We start from the raw sequence: 19,609 nt of genomic DNA, 5'->3' as shown, positions 1-19,609 counted from the left end.
TCGGGTTGAGGCTCGCTCACAGGCAGAAGATGTTGTCTGTTGCGCCTGTATTCTTTTCCACCCGACTCAACGACATATGAGTGAGGTACAGCACATACTTTACTTACAACTCCAATCTTGTCATGTCCTCTCTGTGTTTGTAATCTCACCACCTCGTTTGGTGTTAATGGACTGAGCAGCTTGCTGGACTTGTCGTAGTGCTGTTTTTGAGTTTTACGCTTTTTTGTGAGTTGAGTTTTGATAGTGGTTGTCACTTTTGCTGTTGGTGTTAGCAGTTTTTTGCACACAGGAAGGGTTGACCGCGTTCGTCTTGATAGCAGCCTCTGTGCTGGTGAGCCAAGAATGTTGTCTCGTGGCGTGTTGCGTAGATGTAACAGGTTCAAATAGAAATCAGTTCCATCTCTTTTTGATGTTTCAAGGAGTCTTTTAGCACTCCGGACAGCTCTTTCACTGAGTCCATTTGACTGAGGGAACTCAGGGCTGCTTGTGACATGTATGAAATCCCAGTGTGTGGCAAACTCACGAAAGGTCTGGCTGGTAAACTGGGTGCCATTGTCTGAGTACAGTTTCTGTGGTATCCCATGTACTGAGAAGTGGTGTTTGAGTTTGTTAATGACTGAGGCAGATGTTAGGTTTTCAAGTTTATCTATTTCAAACCATCCAGAATATGAATCCACGAGCACGAGGTAGTGGTGATTGTCCCATTCGAATATGTCTGTGGCTGTGATGGACCAGGGAAGATCAGGAATTTGGTGTAGTTTCAGGGGTTGTTTTTGTTGGTGAGGCTTTAGACCGTTGCAAATGCTGCATGATTTGACTTTGTTCTCAATGTCAGAGTTTATTGTCAGCCAGAATACGTTGTCCCTTGCTCTCCTTTTTGTAGACTCCATGCCTGGATGTCCCTTGTGTAGTTCCTGCAGATAGGTATCATGTAGTGATGCTGGAACGATGGCTCTGTTGCCTTTCATAATGACATTGGTTTTATTTCTATAGGCACACTACTTGCTTGTTTTGGCCACCCCTGCTGGATGTAGCGAGCAAGTGTCTGTAGGGTAGCGTCCTTCGAGGTGTGTTCGGTGAGCTCTTTTGGTGATATGAGCTGAAGTGACATTACCTCGAAGTCGCGCCCCTCTTCCTTTAGAGGTTGCTCATCCAGCGTTGGTGTGCGAGAGAGTGTGTCTGCGATGTAAAGGTGTTTGCCTTTCTTGTACACCAGGGTCAAGTTGAACTTTTGTAATCGTAGCATCATGCGCTGTAGCCGTGCCGGGACTGTGTGGAAAGGTTTGTTTTGGATTGTGACCAAAGGCTGGTGGTCAGTTTCAATCACCACTGGCTTTCCGTAGATGTAGTCGTAAAACCTGTAACATGCGAACACTACAGCTAGTAACTCCTTCTCTATCTGAGCGTACCTTCTCTCCGCTGGAGTTAGAGTTCTTCATGCATATGCCACAGGTTTGTCGTCCTGAAGGCATGCAGCCCCTAGACCATGCTGGGAAGCGTCACATGTGAGAGTCACTGGCTTGTGCATGTCATAGTATTGAAGTACTGGTGGGCTAGTGAGGCATGTTTTAAGTTTGTTGAAAGCATCCTGCTGATGTTGAGTCCAGCTCTACACCACATCCTTGTGAAGCAACTGACGAAGAGGTGCTGACAGTTCACTTAAGTTTGGGATGAACTTGCCCAGGTAGTTGATCATTCCCAGGAAACGTTGGAGAGACGTCTTGTCCTCTGGTGGTGGCATTTCATTGATCGCGGAGATTTTAGTTAGATCTGCTTTTAGCCCTTCGTCAGTGAATATGTGTCCCACGTAGCTCACTTCTTTAAGTCTGAACTTGCACTTTTTTGGATTCAGTTTGAGTTTTACTTGTCTGGCCCGCTCCAGAACCTTTTTTAAATTTTTGTCATGCTCCTGTATTCCTTTGCCTCCCACTATGATGTCGTCCACAATCACTGCGCATGGATATCCCATGAATATTTGTTCCATGGCTCTCTGGAAGACTTCAGAAGCGGTGTTGATGCCAAAGGGCATCCTCAGGAATTTGAATCTGCCGAAAGGTGTTGCAAATGTAGTGAGAAGAGATGAGGCAGGATCTAATTTGATTTGCCAGAAGGAGCTCTTTGCATCCAGAACTGAGAAGATGGTTGCTCCCGACATCTGAGCAGCTACTTCCTCCACAGTATGCATGGGATGGTGAGGTTGCATTAGTGCCTTGTTCAGATCCCTTGGATCAATGCAGATACGAACATCATCTGTATTCTTTTTGTGTGTTGCGACCATGTTGGATACCCATTCCGTGGGCTCCTCCATTGGTTCAATTACTCCCAGGGCCTGCATTCTTTGGAGTTCCTCTTTAACTCTTTTCTGCATAGGAACAGGAACGCGTCTTGGAGGGTTGACGACAGGTGACACGTTTGGAGTGAGTTTCATTGAGTAAGTTACAGGTAAGTCACCGACTTCATCTTCAAACAGGTCTGTGTATTCATGAAACACTTTCTGCGCTAGTGTCTCATCCTGATCTGTGTCAACCTGGTAGACTTCCTTGCTGAAACTAACCAGTTTCATTCGCACGCTGTCCTTTAATCCGATGATGGGTTGCACATCGTGTTTTACAACTTGGAATTGCAGGTCATATAACTGTCCAGCTAGCTTGCACTTGAGAGTAACTGTGCCTGTGGTCTTGATCTTCGTGCCTCCGAAAGCAACAAGATTTACCTGTTTTTGTGACTTGAATAGGGTTTCGTTGTTGCCGATCTTTCTGTAAGTGTCTAGTGAGATTACGTTACATTTTGCCCCAGTGTCTACTTTTAGTTTGAGGGCCTTATCAGAAACTTTGACTGTGCAGTATCCTTCTTTGTTGTGATTGTTCTCACCCTCCATTGTTAGGTGCTCAATGCAAAATGTCTCATCACTGTCTGGGTCAGCATCCTCTGAAATTTGGTTCACTTGCTTGCCTCTGTGATGTGGTTTTGCGGATTTGCATTGTTTTTTGTAATTGTCATGATCCAAGCAGCCAGGAACACACAGGCACAAATGTAATCTTCAAAAAATGGGTTTTATTATACCCCCAAAAAAGGACAAGATGATTACAAAAATTCAAGATATCAAAAATAAAGTTTTTAAGAACCAAGTGGGCCCGTAAAAGAGGTTAACATAACAGAACGCTACTCAAAAGTCACTTAACAAAAACATAACTCAACAAACTGACCTGCCCAAATGAGAAACAGCTCCAGTTATATAGCAAATGAATAAACCATTATATACACCAAAGGTGAAAACTAAAGAGATAACAGCCAACCATCATTCAAGAAGAACCCCATTCCCCCTGCATGATCACAATAGATGGTCCAGTCCACTTTATTGGCTTCTGCATTTAAACCAGCTCCACCCTCAGCCTCCTCTTTCAGCCAAACCAGGAAGGACTGGAGCGGAGGTCAGGTAACTCAGAAAGAGCAGAAATATAATCAATATAACATATACCTATATAAAATAACAAACAATGCAAAGCAAAGTCTATGCCACCATTTGGGCTATAGCTTAGTGCTGTCATGCATTACAGGTAACTCAAAATATCAAATTAGTTAACTTATGATCACAGAAGCTTTAGAGCATAACGTAAACATAAGACAAAAGACCACATGAATATTACCTAAGTATCTCAGTTGTGTGGTTGCATGCATCCATCACACACTCCCCCCCCTTAGGCAGTGAGCTGGAACAGCGAGAGAGATAGTCCGCTGTGCAGTTGTTCTTGCCTGCAATATGCTGAATGGTAAAACGGAATGGCTGCATCGCAAGGTACCATCTGGTGATTCGTCCATTCGTATCCTTCATTTTCTCCAACCACTGGAGCGCCTTGTGGTCAGTTTCCAGTTTAAATTCCTGGCCTAGGAGGTAATACTTGAGGGAATCAAGTGCCCACTTGATTGCTAAAGCCTCTTTTTCCACCGTTGAATATCTCATCTCTCTTGGGAACATTTTGCGGCTAATGAAAGCCACTGGGTGTCGCTCATTGGGTGGTCCCTGTAGAAGAACAGCCCCCAGACCCCTATCAGAAGCATCAGTTTGAAGAATAAAAGGTTTCTCAAAATCTGGGCTATACAAGACTGGAGTCTTACTGAGGGATTGCCTGATATCCTGGAAAGCTGCCTCAGCCTCCTCCGTCCATTGAATCTGGTTAGGGCACCTAGAACCTGTTAGATCAGTGAGGGGAGACGCCCTGGCAGAAAAATGAGGGATAAATCTGTGGTAGAACCCTGCCATGCCAAGAAATGATCTAAGTTGTTTCCTTGTCTGTGGCAAACTGCAGGATTCAATAGCACTGATTTTGCTCACTTGTGGTTTTATCACCCCATTACCTGTGACAAATCCCAGGTATTCAGTTTCAGCCTTGGCAAAAACACATTTTGACGAATTAACAGTCAGCCCAGCTTCTCTGAGACGCTCTAGTACCTTTTCTAGATGTTTGAGGTGCTACTCCCAGGTTTGGCTGTAAATCACAATATCGTCCAGATATGCTGCCGTGAACTCTGACAAACCACACAGTACCCGATCCATCAGCCTCTGAAATGTTGCAGGGGCTCCATGCAAACCAAAAGGCAGGACTGTGAATTGGAATAGCCCCCATGGTGTCCGGAAGGCAGTCAGTTCCCTTGAGCGTTCAGTAAGTGGCACCTGCCAATAGCCTTTGCAGAGATCCAGAGTCGTCAGGTACTGGGCTTTCCCAAGTCGCTCAATCAGATCATCAACCCTAGGTGTAGGGTATGAATCGAACTTTGAGATGGCATTCAAGTACCTGAAATCAATACAAAACCGCAGGCTACTATCCTTCTTTGGGACCAAAACCACTGGGTTGCACCACTCGCTCTTAGATGGTTCAATGATCCCTAGAGACAACATTAAATTCACCTCCTTCCTCAATGATGTTAACAGCCGCTCTGGAATCCTATAACTCATACGTCTCACAGACGCTCCATCCTTTAATACAATGTCATGTTCAATAACATCCGTCCTCCCAGGATTCTCCTGAAACACCCCAGAGCTGCATAACTCTTTCACCTGAAGCTGTTTTTCTTCTGAAAGGTGATTAAGGTCCAAATGCTGGAGCACACCTGAAGGAAGATACTGCTCCTCCACCTCTTCCTCCTCATGAATCTCCCTTATCAAAAGAACTTCTGCTCTCTTCGGCCTCTCCACCCACTCCTTCAGGAGATTTACATGCAAAACTCTACTGGAGCGAGAGTGACCTGGAGTTGCCAGCCGATAGGTGGTAGCTCCCAGTTTCTGCTGAATCTGAAAAGGTCCTTGCCATTTAGCTAACAGCTTACGGTCATCACTTGGAAGGAGTACAAGTACCTTTTGTCCAGGTTCAAATGACCTCTCCCGAGCTGACCGATCATACCAGACCTTCTGATGTTGCTGGGCAGCTACCATATGAGCTTGGGCAAGCTCAGTCATCTTCTCAAGTCGCTCCCTCATCTGTATAACATATGAAATGACATTAGTAGCCCCTGCCCCTCTCCGGTCACCCTGCCACATTTCTTTCAGCAAAGAGAGGGGCCCCCTTACTTCATGACCATATAACAGTTCAAAAGGTGAGAAGCCAGTAGAAGCTTGGGGTACTTCTCTATACGCAAAGAGGAGGTAAGGCAGCCACTGATCCCAGTCAGTACCAGTGTCATTCACAAACTTGCGCAACATCTGCTTCAGGGTCTGGTTAAAGCGCTCCGTCAGGCCATCTGTTTGAGGATGGTATGGAGTAGTCTTTAGCCCTTTGATGCCAAGAAGCTGATAGACCTGCTTTAATAAAGTTGACATAAAATTAGTCCCACGGTCTGTCAGAATCTCACGAGGGAATCCCACCCTTGAGAAAAATTGCACCAGACAAAAAGCCACAGACTTGGCCTTTACAGATTTCAGAGGAAAAACTTCAGGGTATTTTGTGGCATAATCAGTTATTACCAGCATGTAACGGTTTCCTGCCCTGCTTTTCTCAACAGCTCCGACAACATCCATCCCCAACCGTTCAAATGGGGTGCTAATAACTGGCAAAGGCTGAAGTGGAGCTCTGGAGGGGGTTTTGATGGAAGTCTTTTGGCACTGAGGGCAGCTTTTACAAAATTGGGTCACGTCAGCATGCAGGCCCGGCCAGTGGAAATACTTCCTAATGCGAGCCATGGTTTTATGCTTCCCTAAATGTCCTGCCCACGGCACAGAGTGCCCCAAATTCAGTACCACCTCCCTGACTCCACTAGGAACCATCAGCTGTACCTGTGATCTTTGCCGGCGATAAAGAATGCCATCTTTCAGAAAAAAATCCTCACTGCTGTTAATATCTGGTTCCATCTCATGTCCTTGCTTTTTAGCTTTCTGAAAAAAGGGTGCTAATACTGGATCATTGTGTTGCATCTCAGTGATATTAGCTGGGACTCTAAAGTCCAAAGACATTTCAGGCTCACAGACAGGAGATGCTTTCACAATAGTATGATGAAATTTCTCTCGCCTTCTCTCCATGCGGGACTTGCGCAACTTCCCGGGTGCTGTCTCTAATTCTGCCTCATAAAATGGCAGAGCACTAAGGGTCTGAGTGGCATCTGCTGGCTTCATAGCTTCAGCTTGAGCCCTAGTTACTGCAACATTGCATGTGTGGCTATAATCCAAAAGGTCAACCAGCACAGGTAGATCTTGGCCTAATATAACAGGGAATGGCAAATTATCAGCAACCCCAATATTCAGGAGGTAAACCTGTCCTTGCACCTTGATGTATAGGTCCGCTGTTGGATAAGGCTTTTCATCTCCATGAACACAACAAACAGGAATCGTTTCAGTCATATTAATACTATTTAAGGGGACAAACTGTCTGTGTACAAGAGTCTGTGTGCTACCTGTATCAATTAGTGCCTTTAATGTATCACCATTAATCTCAACTGATGTCATCTTTAACCCTCTGTCTAATTTTATCTCAGAGTTATCATGGTTTCGAGGCACAAAGCACATTTGGGTTAATTTAGCTGAGTTTTCAGGGCACATGGGCTTTGTATGACCTTCCATTCCACAAAGATAGCATATCAAGGTTTTGGCCGGGGACTTCAAAGACCCATTGGGTGGGTGGCTATATGAAGCCCTACTCACATTGGCAGCTGGTCTTTGCGGGAGTGATTTCCGGCTGTCCTTCGTTTTCCAAGCCATGAAGCTCCAAGGCTGTCCCTTTTTCCGTGCCGCCACAAAAACATCAGCCAGCTTTGCAGCCTCTGCAGCAGAGGGTGGATTATGCTCTTTTATCCACACCTGCAACTCAGGAGATAGCATTCGTAAATATTGCTCAAGGATGATGATTTCCCCAATGTCCTGAATGGTTTTATCTTCAGGGTGGACCCATTTTACATAAAGCTCCTTCAGCCGTGCATACAACTCTTTAGGGCTTTCTGCAGGGTTTACATCAAGAGATCGAAATCTCTGCCTATAGGTCTCAGGATTGATATCATATTTATAAAGAATAGCTGCCTTAACCTTGTCATAATCCAAAGAATCATCAACATCCATATGTACATATGCACCTCTTGCTTTGCCCGTAAGCAGCGGTACAAGATGAAAAACCCAATCATGTCTCTGCCACCGACAGGCCATTGCAATGCGTTCGAAGGTAATCAAAAAATGTTCAATATCATCCTCGTCGGTGAGTTTTTGTAACTTAGGCTCCAGAAAATGGGACTGACCTGATGAACCAGTAACTGATATACTGGGACCAGCTTGAGGAAGAATGTCATCATCTAGAGATTCTGGATCAGGTGATTCAGCTGCCTGACCTTCAGGCACAGGAGAAGTGCGGGCTTGTACTTCTACCTGTAACAACTGAAACTGGTGTTGAAGTGCTTTAAAACGTTGTTCTTGCTTTGCACTCTCCTCCTTCTGTTTAGCCTCTCTGGCCTCCTGCTGGCCCATATGTGAACGGAGAAGAGAGATCAGATCCGATATCGTTGGCTCCTTACCTTGGCCCTCAGTGCTGTCTACCCCTGCAGAAGCTCCATTCTCCTCTTGTCCTCCATCGACTTGTCCTTCTGAGCCCATTTGCTGGCTTGGTACATCTCCTCGGACCACTCTCACACTCCTTGCTCCTCTCTGCATGGTTTAATAAGGAGTGGGAAAAAACCCCCCAAAAAAACAAACACTGTACCTTTTTTGTGTGTGTATTTTTTATTTTTTTTTAAACTGGCTGTATCCCACTGCTGCCACCAATTGTCATGATCCAAGCAGCCAGGAACACACAGGCACAAATGCAATCTTCAAAAAATGGGTTTTATTTAGTGATGTGACGTTCTGTATCGAGGCTTCGGAGCGTGTGTCGAGTAATGGAGGGGGCGTTTCCGCGAAGCGCGTATCGAGGCTTGCTTCATTTATGGGAGGAGCTGAAAATGATGACGTCCGAAGCCTCGCTGCCCGGCTGTACCACGTGACTGGTTCATGAAGTGGTTCGAACTTTGCCGCGAGCTATGACAGCGATATAAACCCCTCAGACTTCAATCAAAATGTGGGTGTTTGATGGAGAGTTGCGGTTAGAGAGAGTTTGGAGACAGTTTGGAGGTTTATGAGAGTGAGGAGAGAAAGTCAGGAGAGAATGGAGCCAGCTAAGAGGAGGATGTCCTCCCCTGTGTGGGAACATTTTGATTTTATTCCTCCCAACAAGGTATGTAAATTTCTACAGAAGATGTATTGTCATGATACTGATGGTGCAATACAATTTATGTTGAGCTGTCTTGACTTTTTTACAAGGTGAAGTGTTTGCTATGTGCCAGGGAGCTGGGATATAACAACAACACCTCATCCATGCTTAGGCACTACAGAGCTTTGCATGAGAATAAGGGGGACACCGATTGTGGAGCAAGACCAGGTGAGCCATCAAATGCAATGATAATATAGGATGCTGTAATGTTACTAAATGATATAACAATATTATACAACTGTTATAAGTTACGTGTGTGATATTTATATTTGTGCTTTGTCTTTATTGTCTTTCCTCAGGAGAACAATCTCAAATAGATGAAGACCTGGTCAGCATGGTGATTGAGGACTCCCAGCCATTTAGCATTGTGGAGGACAAAGGATTCAAAAGATTTGTTAAATCATTAAATCCCAGCTATGTTCTCCCCACTAAAAAGGACGTAAAAGCAGTGAAAATTTAGTTTTTACAGAATAAAATGTGAACAGGCAGGACTGAGGCTCAAAGCCTCAGTGTGTAGCTGTCCATACCTCAACGTTACAAAAGCACAACTACTGTCCACACCCCAACCACACCTCACCTCACAGTAAATGATCATTTCCATTTCAAGCATTTCCAAATAATCATTTCCCATACTGCCACTATAAATATACACAGTATACTGCCATCACTACAATATACATGTTTTACACACTCCTTTTGTTCTTGACATTTACAGGCTGTGTGCAAAATGCCACACTCTTCAAATTCATGCCAGCTATTATTTTTACGTCCAGTAGGTGTCCTGCTAGAGCAAATGAAGCTTCATGAAGCTTCGCGTTGGGGTGAACCAATTGGATGAAAAGCTTCAGTGCTTCATGGGGCTTCATCTGCCCATCACTAGTTTTATTATACCCCCAAAAAAGGACAAGATGATTATAAAAATACAAGATATCAAAAATAAAGTTTTTAAGAATCAAGTGGGCCCGTAAAAGAGGTTAACATAACAGAACGCTACTCAAAAGTCACTTAACAAAAACATAACTCAACAAACTGACCTGCCCAAATGAGAAACAGCTCCAGTTATATAGCAAATGAATAAACCATTATATACACCAAAGGTGAAAACTAAAGAGATAACAGCCAACCATCATTCAAGAAGAACCCCATTCCCCCTGCATGATCACAATAGATGGTCCAGTCCACTTTATTGGCTTCTGCATTTAAACCAGCTCCACCCTCAGCCTCCTCTTTCAGCCAAACCAGGAAGGACTGGAGCGGAGGTCAGGTAACTCAGAAAGAGCAGAAATATAATCAATATAACATATACCTATATAAAATAACAAACAATGCAAAGCAAAGTCTATGCCACCATTTGGGCTATAGTTTAGTGCTGTCATGCATTACAGGTAACTCAAAATATCAAATTAGTTAACTTATGATCACAGAAGCTTTAGAGCATAACGTAAACATAAGACAAAAGACCACATGAATATTACCTAAGTATCTCAGTTGTGTGGTTGCATGCATCCATCACAGTAATGATTGTATTTTTTGCAGACGTGACACTGTTGTCTGAAAGCAGGACATTGCTCCCTTTTGGCTGGATGCGAACCGCCACAGTTTCTGCAATTTTGAATGTTCGTTAGAAGTTTATTTGTTTTCCTTTTGAACTTGCCATGTTTAATCTGTACAGTGTCCACACTAGCAGATGTAGTATGCTTTGGTGTAGAGAGGGCTTTGCTATGTTGATCTGTGAGCTCGCTTATTTGGCATATACGCACCGCCTTGGCAAGAGTGAGTTCCGTCTCTTTAAGCAGGGAAAGTCTGACGCTGTCACTGGTTATAATCTGTCTCTGATTAGCTCGTCTTGTAGTGCACCAAAGCTGCAGGTTCTGGCCATGTTCTTTAACGTGCTCACATATGCTTTAATGGTTTCACCGGGTTTCTGTTGTCTTTTGTTAAAGTTATGCCTCTCCATTATGACATTGGTCTCTGGGTTGCAGATTTCCTTGAACTCTCTCTTTAGACATGCGGGATCTTCCCTTGATTCCACGGCGACTTCTTCTATGCCTTCAGCTGATATTACTGCGGGGGCATACGTGAATGATCGCTCTCTTTTAATGGCCTCTGGTCCCGCCAGATTGAGGAGTATATAGGCCTTAGTCTTAGCATTTTTGTCACTATGGGCAGCGGCGATAAAGATGTCATATTCGCGCTCGAACTTACGCCAGTTTTCAGCGACGTTGCCGTCAAAGATGAGAGGATCTGGGCGCCGGAATCCGTCCGCCATGTTGTGCGGTGATTGCTTTTTTCGTCGTCCTTGCCGGCTCCGCTTTTCTTCTTGGACTGTGTAGGCTTTCTAGGATATCCCACTTCTGACACCATGTAGGTTTTGCTTATAATAACTAGTCCACTGTAACTGTATGCCAGGCGTTTATTAGCAGCCAACATGAACGTCCGTACACTCATAACAGGAAGTACACATAACCCCTAGAGCATAGGTGTCAAACTCTGGCCCGCCATACCAAATTACTATCAGAGCTGGCCTACTGGTATTATACAGCTAATATATACATTGTTTAGTATTAAGCTTTGCTTGTTCCACATTCAGTTTTTCAGCAAAACTTGTTTGTATGGAAGCCCGTTTCCACCACTAAAAAAAAAAAAAAAGGATCCATAACTCAAAATTTCGAGTTATTTTCTCGAAATTTCGAGTTATTATCTCGAAATTTCGACATATTAACTCAAAATTTTGAGAAAAGCAACTCGAAATTTCGAGTTAGCGCTGCCAATCAGTAATCTACGTGAATGACGTCATTTCCATGTTACCCGGAAGCTGAAGCCCTCAGCTACAAATGCTACAGCTAAGCTACCGGTATTACATCCAGTCGTGAATGCACAGATTGCTGAGTGTTTTCAGCCTGGCTTCACAAATGATGAAATCCCTGTGTTATTAGCTGAATCACATGGTGTTACTATCAGCAAACATACTTTAATTTGTTGGGATCCGTTTTTGAGTGCGCGGTCCTGCGCCATATGCTTCCGGGTAACAAGAAAGCGACCTCATTCACGTATATTTTTGATTGGCAGAGCTAACTCGAAATTTTGAGAAAAGTAACTCGAAATTTCGAGTTATGGATACTAGCTTTTTTTTTTTTTTTAGTGGCGGAAACGGGCTTCCATATGTTTGAGTCCATAAGAAGAGATTCATTCTTAAATCTGGAGGAAGATATTTTTCAATAAATATTAATGTTAGCCCGCGACCTTGTTCTAGTTTTGAATTTTGGCCCACTGTGTATTTGAGTTTGACACCCCTGCCCTAGAGAGAACCACAGCGACACCTGCTGGAACTCTCCGTAACAGCAGCAACAGGAGGCAGTATGGACAAACATAACATTGCTGTTATCTACACCTATAAATAAATTAATGCTAGCATGAATACAGTTTGGAAGTTGTGGTGGGTTGTGCTAACTCTCTTCCCCACTGTTTGTATTTGGTCGTAGGAGCTGGAGTGGGCAAATTATTTACTTGGAGGTCTGTTGCGAAATCAGTTTTACCCCGGTTCTTTTATTCGTCGAGGCATCCAGAGACGGCACCGGAACTCAGTAGTCATTTCACAAAACCTTTATTCATCTTTATTCATCTTCATTTAAGCATGCACTTCTAGAAGGGAAGACGAGGCCGGTGTGTCCCTCTGCAAAAAATCTTCACTCCTTTGTCTGTGAAACACAGTTTTGTAGGGGCGACCCTATCATAAAACCCCCCACGGTGTGCTGCAAACTCTGTCTGTGTCTATGTGCACGAGCACATGAATGCCTACATGTGCGCGTTCCCGCGTGTCTATGTGAGTGCTCGTGTGTGACTGTGTACGCATACCTGGGTGTATGTGTGCACATGAGTGAGTGTGCGTGTGGATGTGTGTGCGTGACAGTTAAAACACTGGGTTTAGGTGACTCCCTAGAGGTCATAAAACCCATCTCCGTTCCAGACCAGTTATCCAGTTACAAATGTTGAGACCCCCACCCAAACATTCTCTGGGGAATTTCCACTCAGCATTAACTCCTCTCTGTTTTACTTTCACAGTTCAAGTGGGGGAGGGGTCTCCTACAATCTACTCCTAAGTTCACGACACAGTGAGGCCTTTATTATATTGAGGGCAGTGTCAATGTCTCTACAATAGTTCTACATTCTATGTTAACACATTTCTAAACTCTAAAATAAGCTAAACATTCCTACAAATCCCCCTTTTTATCTGCCCTATGGCAGATAAAACTAAACTAAATCTCTCACCATAATGTTTTCATACTGTGACTCCCCATTTCCCAAAAGTGGCATCATGGTGTCTGCCTTTGTATCAGAGTCTCCCACAGCACGATTGATGAGTCTTACGAACAAGGCTCTGATACAAGGCACACAACAACACCCACATGTCACTAATACTGCAATAAAAACAGACAAAGAAACCATAATTAACATAATGAAATCTTTCCATTGCCCAAAGACAGAGGTCATCCACGCTTCCAGCGGGTCATCTAATCCCAAATGCTCATACATTGTGGTGGACAACGTCTTTAGGCCTTCCAGAACTCGGGTTATTTGGAATGAAAGTACAATACATATCCCCAAACATCACGCAAACGCCCCCTTTTTCTCCCAACAACATATCTAACACCATCTGATTTTGTACTGCCATTAAAGATGTTGGACTCAACTGTTCAGCAAGCCCTTGCACTCAATGACAGCACAAAGATCAAATGTATACGAGATTGTGGACCCTTTAACGTAGTCCAACTGTATACCGCCATAATAATCAAAACACTCATCTGATGTACCTGTTTCACTACGTTTGGTTCGCTTCACCGTGGCCTGTGATGATGGAGTCGCTGGAATGGATTCAGGTCTGTCTCTGGGCAATTCACTTATAAGAAAAATCACAGTTACAATAACAACAGTCACACCTAACACTACTGTTTCTCTCCAATTCCCCCTCAACCAGCCTAAAGAAGTTGACATAAATTAAATGTAGATAAAAGGCTCGTCTGTTTACATCTCTCCCTCACAGAAGGCTTCTCTGCAGAGCATCAAATCTGCATGGCAAAGTGACACACTTTAGGTAATCTTAATCCTTGGGAAAAGTGGTGTCAACTATTTCCCAGTCTCCTAGTATTTGTGCCTCACACAGAATCACAATTCCATCGCTGGACTTCCTGTGCGCTGTCACTTTTGGAGCTTGGCATGCTCTCTCCATCCCTCAGGTTCTCATGTTCCAACGCTGCTGAAGATTTAAGGCAGAGCACGTCGTACACCTTAGTTGTCTTCCTCAGCGTCAACATTGAATCTTTCATTTTATTTAAAATCTTGCTGTCGGAAGTCTCCTCTTGATCTCCTGGAAGCTCAGTAGCACAGCTCTCTGTGTGATGTCTGCTGTGCTGAAGATGATCTCTGATCCTCCTGAAGCCTCTCTCCTGGCCTCAGCTCCCATCTTGTGGACGATCCTCTCAGCCACTCCTTCTCGTCATGGCACCTCACGACATCTACAGATTACAAAATAACACTCCTCTGGCTTTCACCATGTGTCAACTCCCCAATGAGACATGCACAAGAATGTTGCACATTCTCTCTAAAACAATCTCCAGGGTTTCCCACTTGGAGCAGCCATACTCCAACCTGTAACCCTGTGCAAAAACATTAATCAGCAGTCATATGTTAAGCTTGTTTAACTCCCAGCTCCACCTGGGGCCTGTAACCTGGAAGACAAATCTGTTAAATCAAACTTCACATTTGCAACCAACTATAGATCATGAGAGTGACAAAGTACTCAGCATAACAGACAAGTATCATGTGCAGGTTTTCCCAATCATTAAATCACTATTATTACCATAATTTGTCCCAAATCATGAATCATCCCAATTTATTCCACAATTTAATCTGTGACTTTCCTTAAACAATATCACTCCACCCATTTTATCACTATGAGTTCAATAGTGGCAGGCTAATGTGCCCATATTCAACTATTCCATAAACACTGCATCCCTTATTTGTTTTTCTCATGTCACTTGTCCGCTTCTGCTGAATCCTCCACATGCACTCTTAAAGAAAACAAACATTAGCAACACACATGGATCGTGTGGTGGGCAGGCGTCGGCCATCCACGTTCCAGAGGTGCCGTAAAAGGCCATAAAATTAAGCCTGCTGTAAAAAGAATGACACTGGTTTCAACACAGGAAATTTCTCACGTTATTCACATCGTCAAAGTAACCTTCAACATTTTCCCAACAACACAGTGTAACAGCATCACCAACTCATAACCTGTAGTAGAGAAACAAACATCCACCAATTGTTCTGTTATAAATCACATCATCAAATCACATGAAGAACTGTAATGCTGTAGAAAAAAAAATGCAAATGTTAGCGCTGCGCAGGTGTGTACACACTTTCTCACAGTAACTTCTGTGAGCAACACAAGCCCATGAATAACACCCCTGGTAGATTCACAAACACAGAAAGTGGCATTTAAAAGGTTAAACCATCACGCAACCTCGAATGTTGCTGTCATCTTTCTGCTCCTGTAAAAGGAAACACATAAATTCATCCACCCTTTTTTCCTGTCTAGGTGGAGATTAACCTTGAGTCGTGGTCAAGTCTTGTCAGCTTTTACCAGTCAGTCAGTTTGTTTTTATTTCCATTCATCCATCCATTCTTTCTTTCTTTGCTGATACTGGAACCTATCGTCGCATTTAGTTTCCACTCTCAGCAAAATGACGTCATTTCAAAAAGAAAAAGAAAAACTTTAGATCGGATTACTTCGCTGAATCCTTTTTAGGCAGGGACTCTCATTTTCTAATTGTCCCAAATAAGCGGCTTTCTCCTGAGCCCATTTTAATGTGGAGAAACTCACTTGCAACAATTTTCTTGACGACGTGTAGCACTTTTAATTCCTGACGTGCAAATCTGCTTAAAGAAAAGAAATTCACAAACAAAAATCAGTGCACTGTTCAAAAAATAAAAATAAAATGAAAAATGACAAATAAAACTGAAAAACAAAAGAAAAAAAATACAGAAGCCCGGTCTTAGGACTTGTCACAGAATATTCTTTCTCTTATAGGTGAGAAAACACCAAATCTAAAACTTGGTGCCATGGTAAAACTTTCCCCATACTTCAGAAACAAAAACAAAACAAAAACAAAAAAATCTGCTAGTTTCACTCATTTAAACTCTGGCTGCAGGATTCTGTTCACCCCTGCTATCATGTTTCCCAAAATAATACTAATTCAGTCGTCTATGTATCAGTTCTCAACCCACTCAATAAACCAGACAGGATGATGACTTAAAATTGTGTTTGATCTTCATTACGTGTGTGTGTGTGTGTGTGTGTGTCTGTGTGTTAGTTGGGTTAATACATTTTCTGTTTTTATGTATCCTTTCATGAACCTTCCCCCTTTTTTCTGAAACAAAACTCCGTTTACTCCAAATTTTGTTTCAAACATCTAAATGAAAAACTCTGTCATAATCAGGCACAGCTAAACCCCAAATGCTTGCAGGTTACCATCGGCAACCACGCTGAGTGTTGTCAACCCCTTCTACAAATACCCTCTTTTAATGTGTAACACTTTGTGTATGATTTTTGTTATCTCTGGTGCATATTATCTGCATGTGTGGTGTCACCTTTCCATTTTTCTAACAGTACACTTGCATACCTCTGTGCTTGTCTTCCTCCCCCTTTTGTGGTGGTCTGGACACTGTGTCAACCCTCCACTTCCAGGCAGTCGCTTGTCTCCCCGGATGCTTTAACCCAATTTGATTCCCCACACTAAAACAGCCGCCTCAGCCCTCTTCTGCTCCTTTTCTCCTCTCCCACTTTACAGTCCAATGGCAGTCAGTTTTCTTCAGCTTTGTCCCGTGTATCTCTTTGTCCCACTGTCTCTTTCATTGCCATCTCACTCCAAACATGGCAAATGTCAAGCTCAGACAGTCTTCTCAAAAGTCCTTCACACAAAGTGAGGTTGCAGCTTGCTGGAAACGCATCTCCATCCATCCAATCTAGATGGTGGTTCTTCTCTTTCTGATGCCGTTTGCCCACAGCGCTGCTGGACCTCTCTGCTCAGAACTCTGGTATTGTCTCTTGGACTCCTGTCCACTGTTGATGTTCATGCTCGTGCTTCTGGAACTGCACTCGGTGTCTTCAGGGAGAGATTAGCTTCCTTGGAGCTTGCTTGTTCAGGATGAGGACGGGAAGCTGCAAAACAATTCAGCCAAGAAATTCTGGCTGGGTGTTTCTATTTTTTCTAATGATTTCAACCTATAATTTTCTTCCGACTGCTGCCCGTGGAGAATTGATCCAGGTCCGTTCCCCACCTGTAATCGACAGACTGAGAGACTTTCATTATTCACTGTGACTGCATATGTTTTCATCACTCCTAAAGCAACACATCTCTACTTATTTTGTTTTGAACTCTACTGACTTTAAACCCCAAAAATGAAATTTTTATTTGGTCTTAACCGCAAACACAAAATCTTCTTGATGTTATTAATTATTTTCATCCACAACACTCCAAATTATGTTTTCTTTTGTGTCCAGCAGGGGAAGAAGGTGACCTGTAGTGTCACTGCTTCCCCCAGTTGAAGACAATTTCCCACTCACACTTCCACACTTTTTATTTTCTTTGTTTTCATCATTTTCTTTCTCTTTTTTTATTACCCCATTGTTTTACACCCACACATTAACCTGTTAACTCACTCCTCCAACCTCATTTTCCTTTCACCCCAACAGCTCTCATACAGTCAGCAATCAAATTCTCCATTCATCCTTGAGTACTTGATCACCTTTAAATGTCACTGTTAATTTTATCAATTTATTTATCATTACTTCAACACTAATCCACTGTTTATTTTCTTTCTTTATTTTCAGTTCACTTTCTCCTATTTGATCACTACGATTTCTTAACTATTATTATTTCACAGAAAATCAACTAATCTACTTTGTCTCCCTTTTTGTCATCAAGGAATTCACACACACTCACAGGCTGGTCACTCGCCCCCACCTTGTCTTTCTCTCTCACACACACGCACATTTTACTCTTCGTTCGTTCCACCTGTGAACCCGCCCCTCAAAGCTGGCTCACACACACTTCATGCTTCTAGCAGTCCCATTCAAACTTTCTGCGAGACACTTCTGCTGATTCTGGACAACGCCCTAATCAGCACACAGAGCGGGTGCCGTCCGCTCTTGTACACTTCACAAATCATTCAAACTGCGCCACGGACTCGATACCGTGGCTACTCTTCCCCAAAAAATATAAAACCAAATTAAACCCCCCAATTGACTTCACAGTTTGCAACAATTCGCGACACGGCCGCCTGCTGCGATTACTACACACCACAAACACACACTTTTAGACACAAATTCTTTTTGTTACTTTAATTGACTCCCGTACTTCAGACGAGACGCCGACTCTAACGGCGCTTTCACACACACTACACCGTCTACACACACTGCAGTCAGTGGGACGAGCCAAGCAGTCGTTCTCTCACTAACAAAGCAACTTGCCCCCACTCTCATGCAGGTTATCAACCGTGACTAGGATCCAACACCTAGCTTTAGTTATTTAGGGCACCCCCGGTGCCCAGGTCACCAACCCGGCAAATCCCAAGGATGTGTCCAACCAAGGGTGGAGTTGCCAAACTCGGAGCGCACACAGCCCCGCTTTCTAACTAATAGTAACACACGTTTCCTGCTTTAACACACGGGGAAGGATCACACACCGCCACTTTTTTCCTAATAACTAAGACGGATCACACACCGCCGCGGATGAAACACCGATTCTATTAATCCGTAACAAACGTCTCCTGCTTTAACGCACTGAGATGTTCTTCAACTTGGAGTTCTTAAAAAAGTCTCTTGTTTTAATGCACTGAGACGGACGCTAGCCGCCTTTTTTTCTACTGAGTGAATTTACACTGCGATACGTTCAACTTAGCGAACAGATAATTTAGGCTTTAAACAATATGCACGGTTCGAAAATAAAAAGGTCGTGCTTACCTTTTAATCATGTGAGCTAGCTCTCTGTTCGCCTCGTTTCACGATCTCAGCTCTGACAATTCATCCTCTCTGGGCCTCGAGCGAATCCCAGGGTTTCGGCACCAAAGGTCTTTCTTTCTTTTACCTTTTTTTTATCAGGTATGTCGGATTTCATGTTGTTGTTTTTGTTTTATCTTATGTCAAATATGTTACGTGTAAATGCATACTTTATGTTTAATGTAAAAATAAATGCCAGCCCCGTAGCTTGCCTCCACCAGTGTGTGAATGTGAGAGTGAATGAATAGTGGCATGTAAAGCGCTTTGGGTGCCTTGAAAAGCGCTATATAAATCCAATCCATTATTATTATTACAATTCCCTTGTGGGAGAGGAGCTTGAGTGGGCAAATTATTTACTTGGAGGTCTTTCTTACTTTTACCTTTTTTATCAGACACAAAGCAGAATCACACCGGTTACACTAGCAGCAAATTTTGGGCCCCACAAAATTTACTGCTTAAAACAAACTATTATGGATTTCAACATCTTATTTGTTGTTCATATGTACTTATTTTCAGTGATATCTTTTATAGCAGGAAATCAAACAGGTGTATAATTTTTTTCTGTCTCTATTGCCATATTTTTCAAGGAACCCATATTTCACAACAGCATAATAAAACAGGAAATTCTTTTTTGCCACCCAAATATTTTTAGTGGCCCCCATATGGTAGCCTCAATGAAAAAAATCCGGAGGTGTAACTGGGGGTATGATCAGAAACATTATTTCAGTAACTCCAGGGTTTAACCTAAATGGTTCCAGTTCATAGAAAATGGGGCTGGTGTCACATTGAAATGGAACGCGGCCCTTCTGTGGAAGAAAGGTAACAGGAGCAATCGGAC

At 43.2% G+C, this 19,609-nt stretch overlaps 1 long non-coding RNA gene across 1 annotated transcript in view; it reads right to left on the bottom strand.

Annotated features, from left to right (window-relative positions):
- Positions 1–19,609, bottom strand: part of LOC309702113 — a 226,520-nt gene that overhangs the window by 72,930 nt on the left and 133,981 nt on the right. The gene's annotated exons all lie outside the window — the stretch shown is intronic.

This window comes from Aulonocara stuartgranti (assembly GCF_965226115.1).
Source record: "Aulonocara stuartgranti genome assembly, chromosome: 3".
NCBI lineage: Eukaryota > Metazoa > Chordata > Actinopteri > Cichliformes > Cichlidae > Aulonocara > Aulonocara stuartgranti.
The sequence above is the reverse complement of the archived record's forward strand: the minus strand, read 5'-3'. Positions and strand labels throughout refer to the sequence as shown.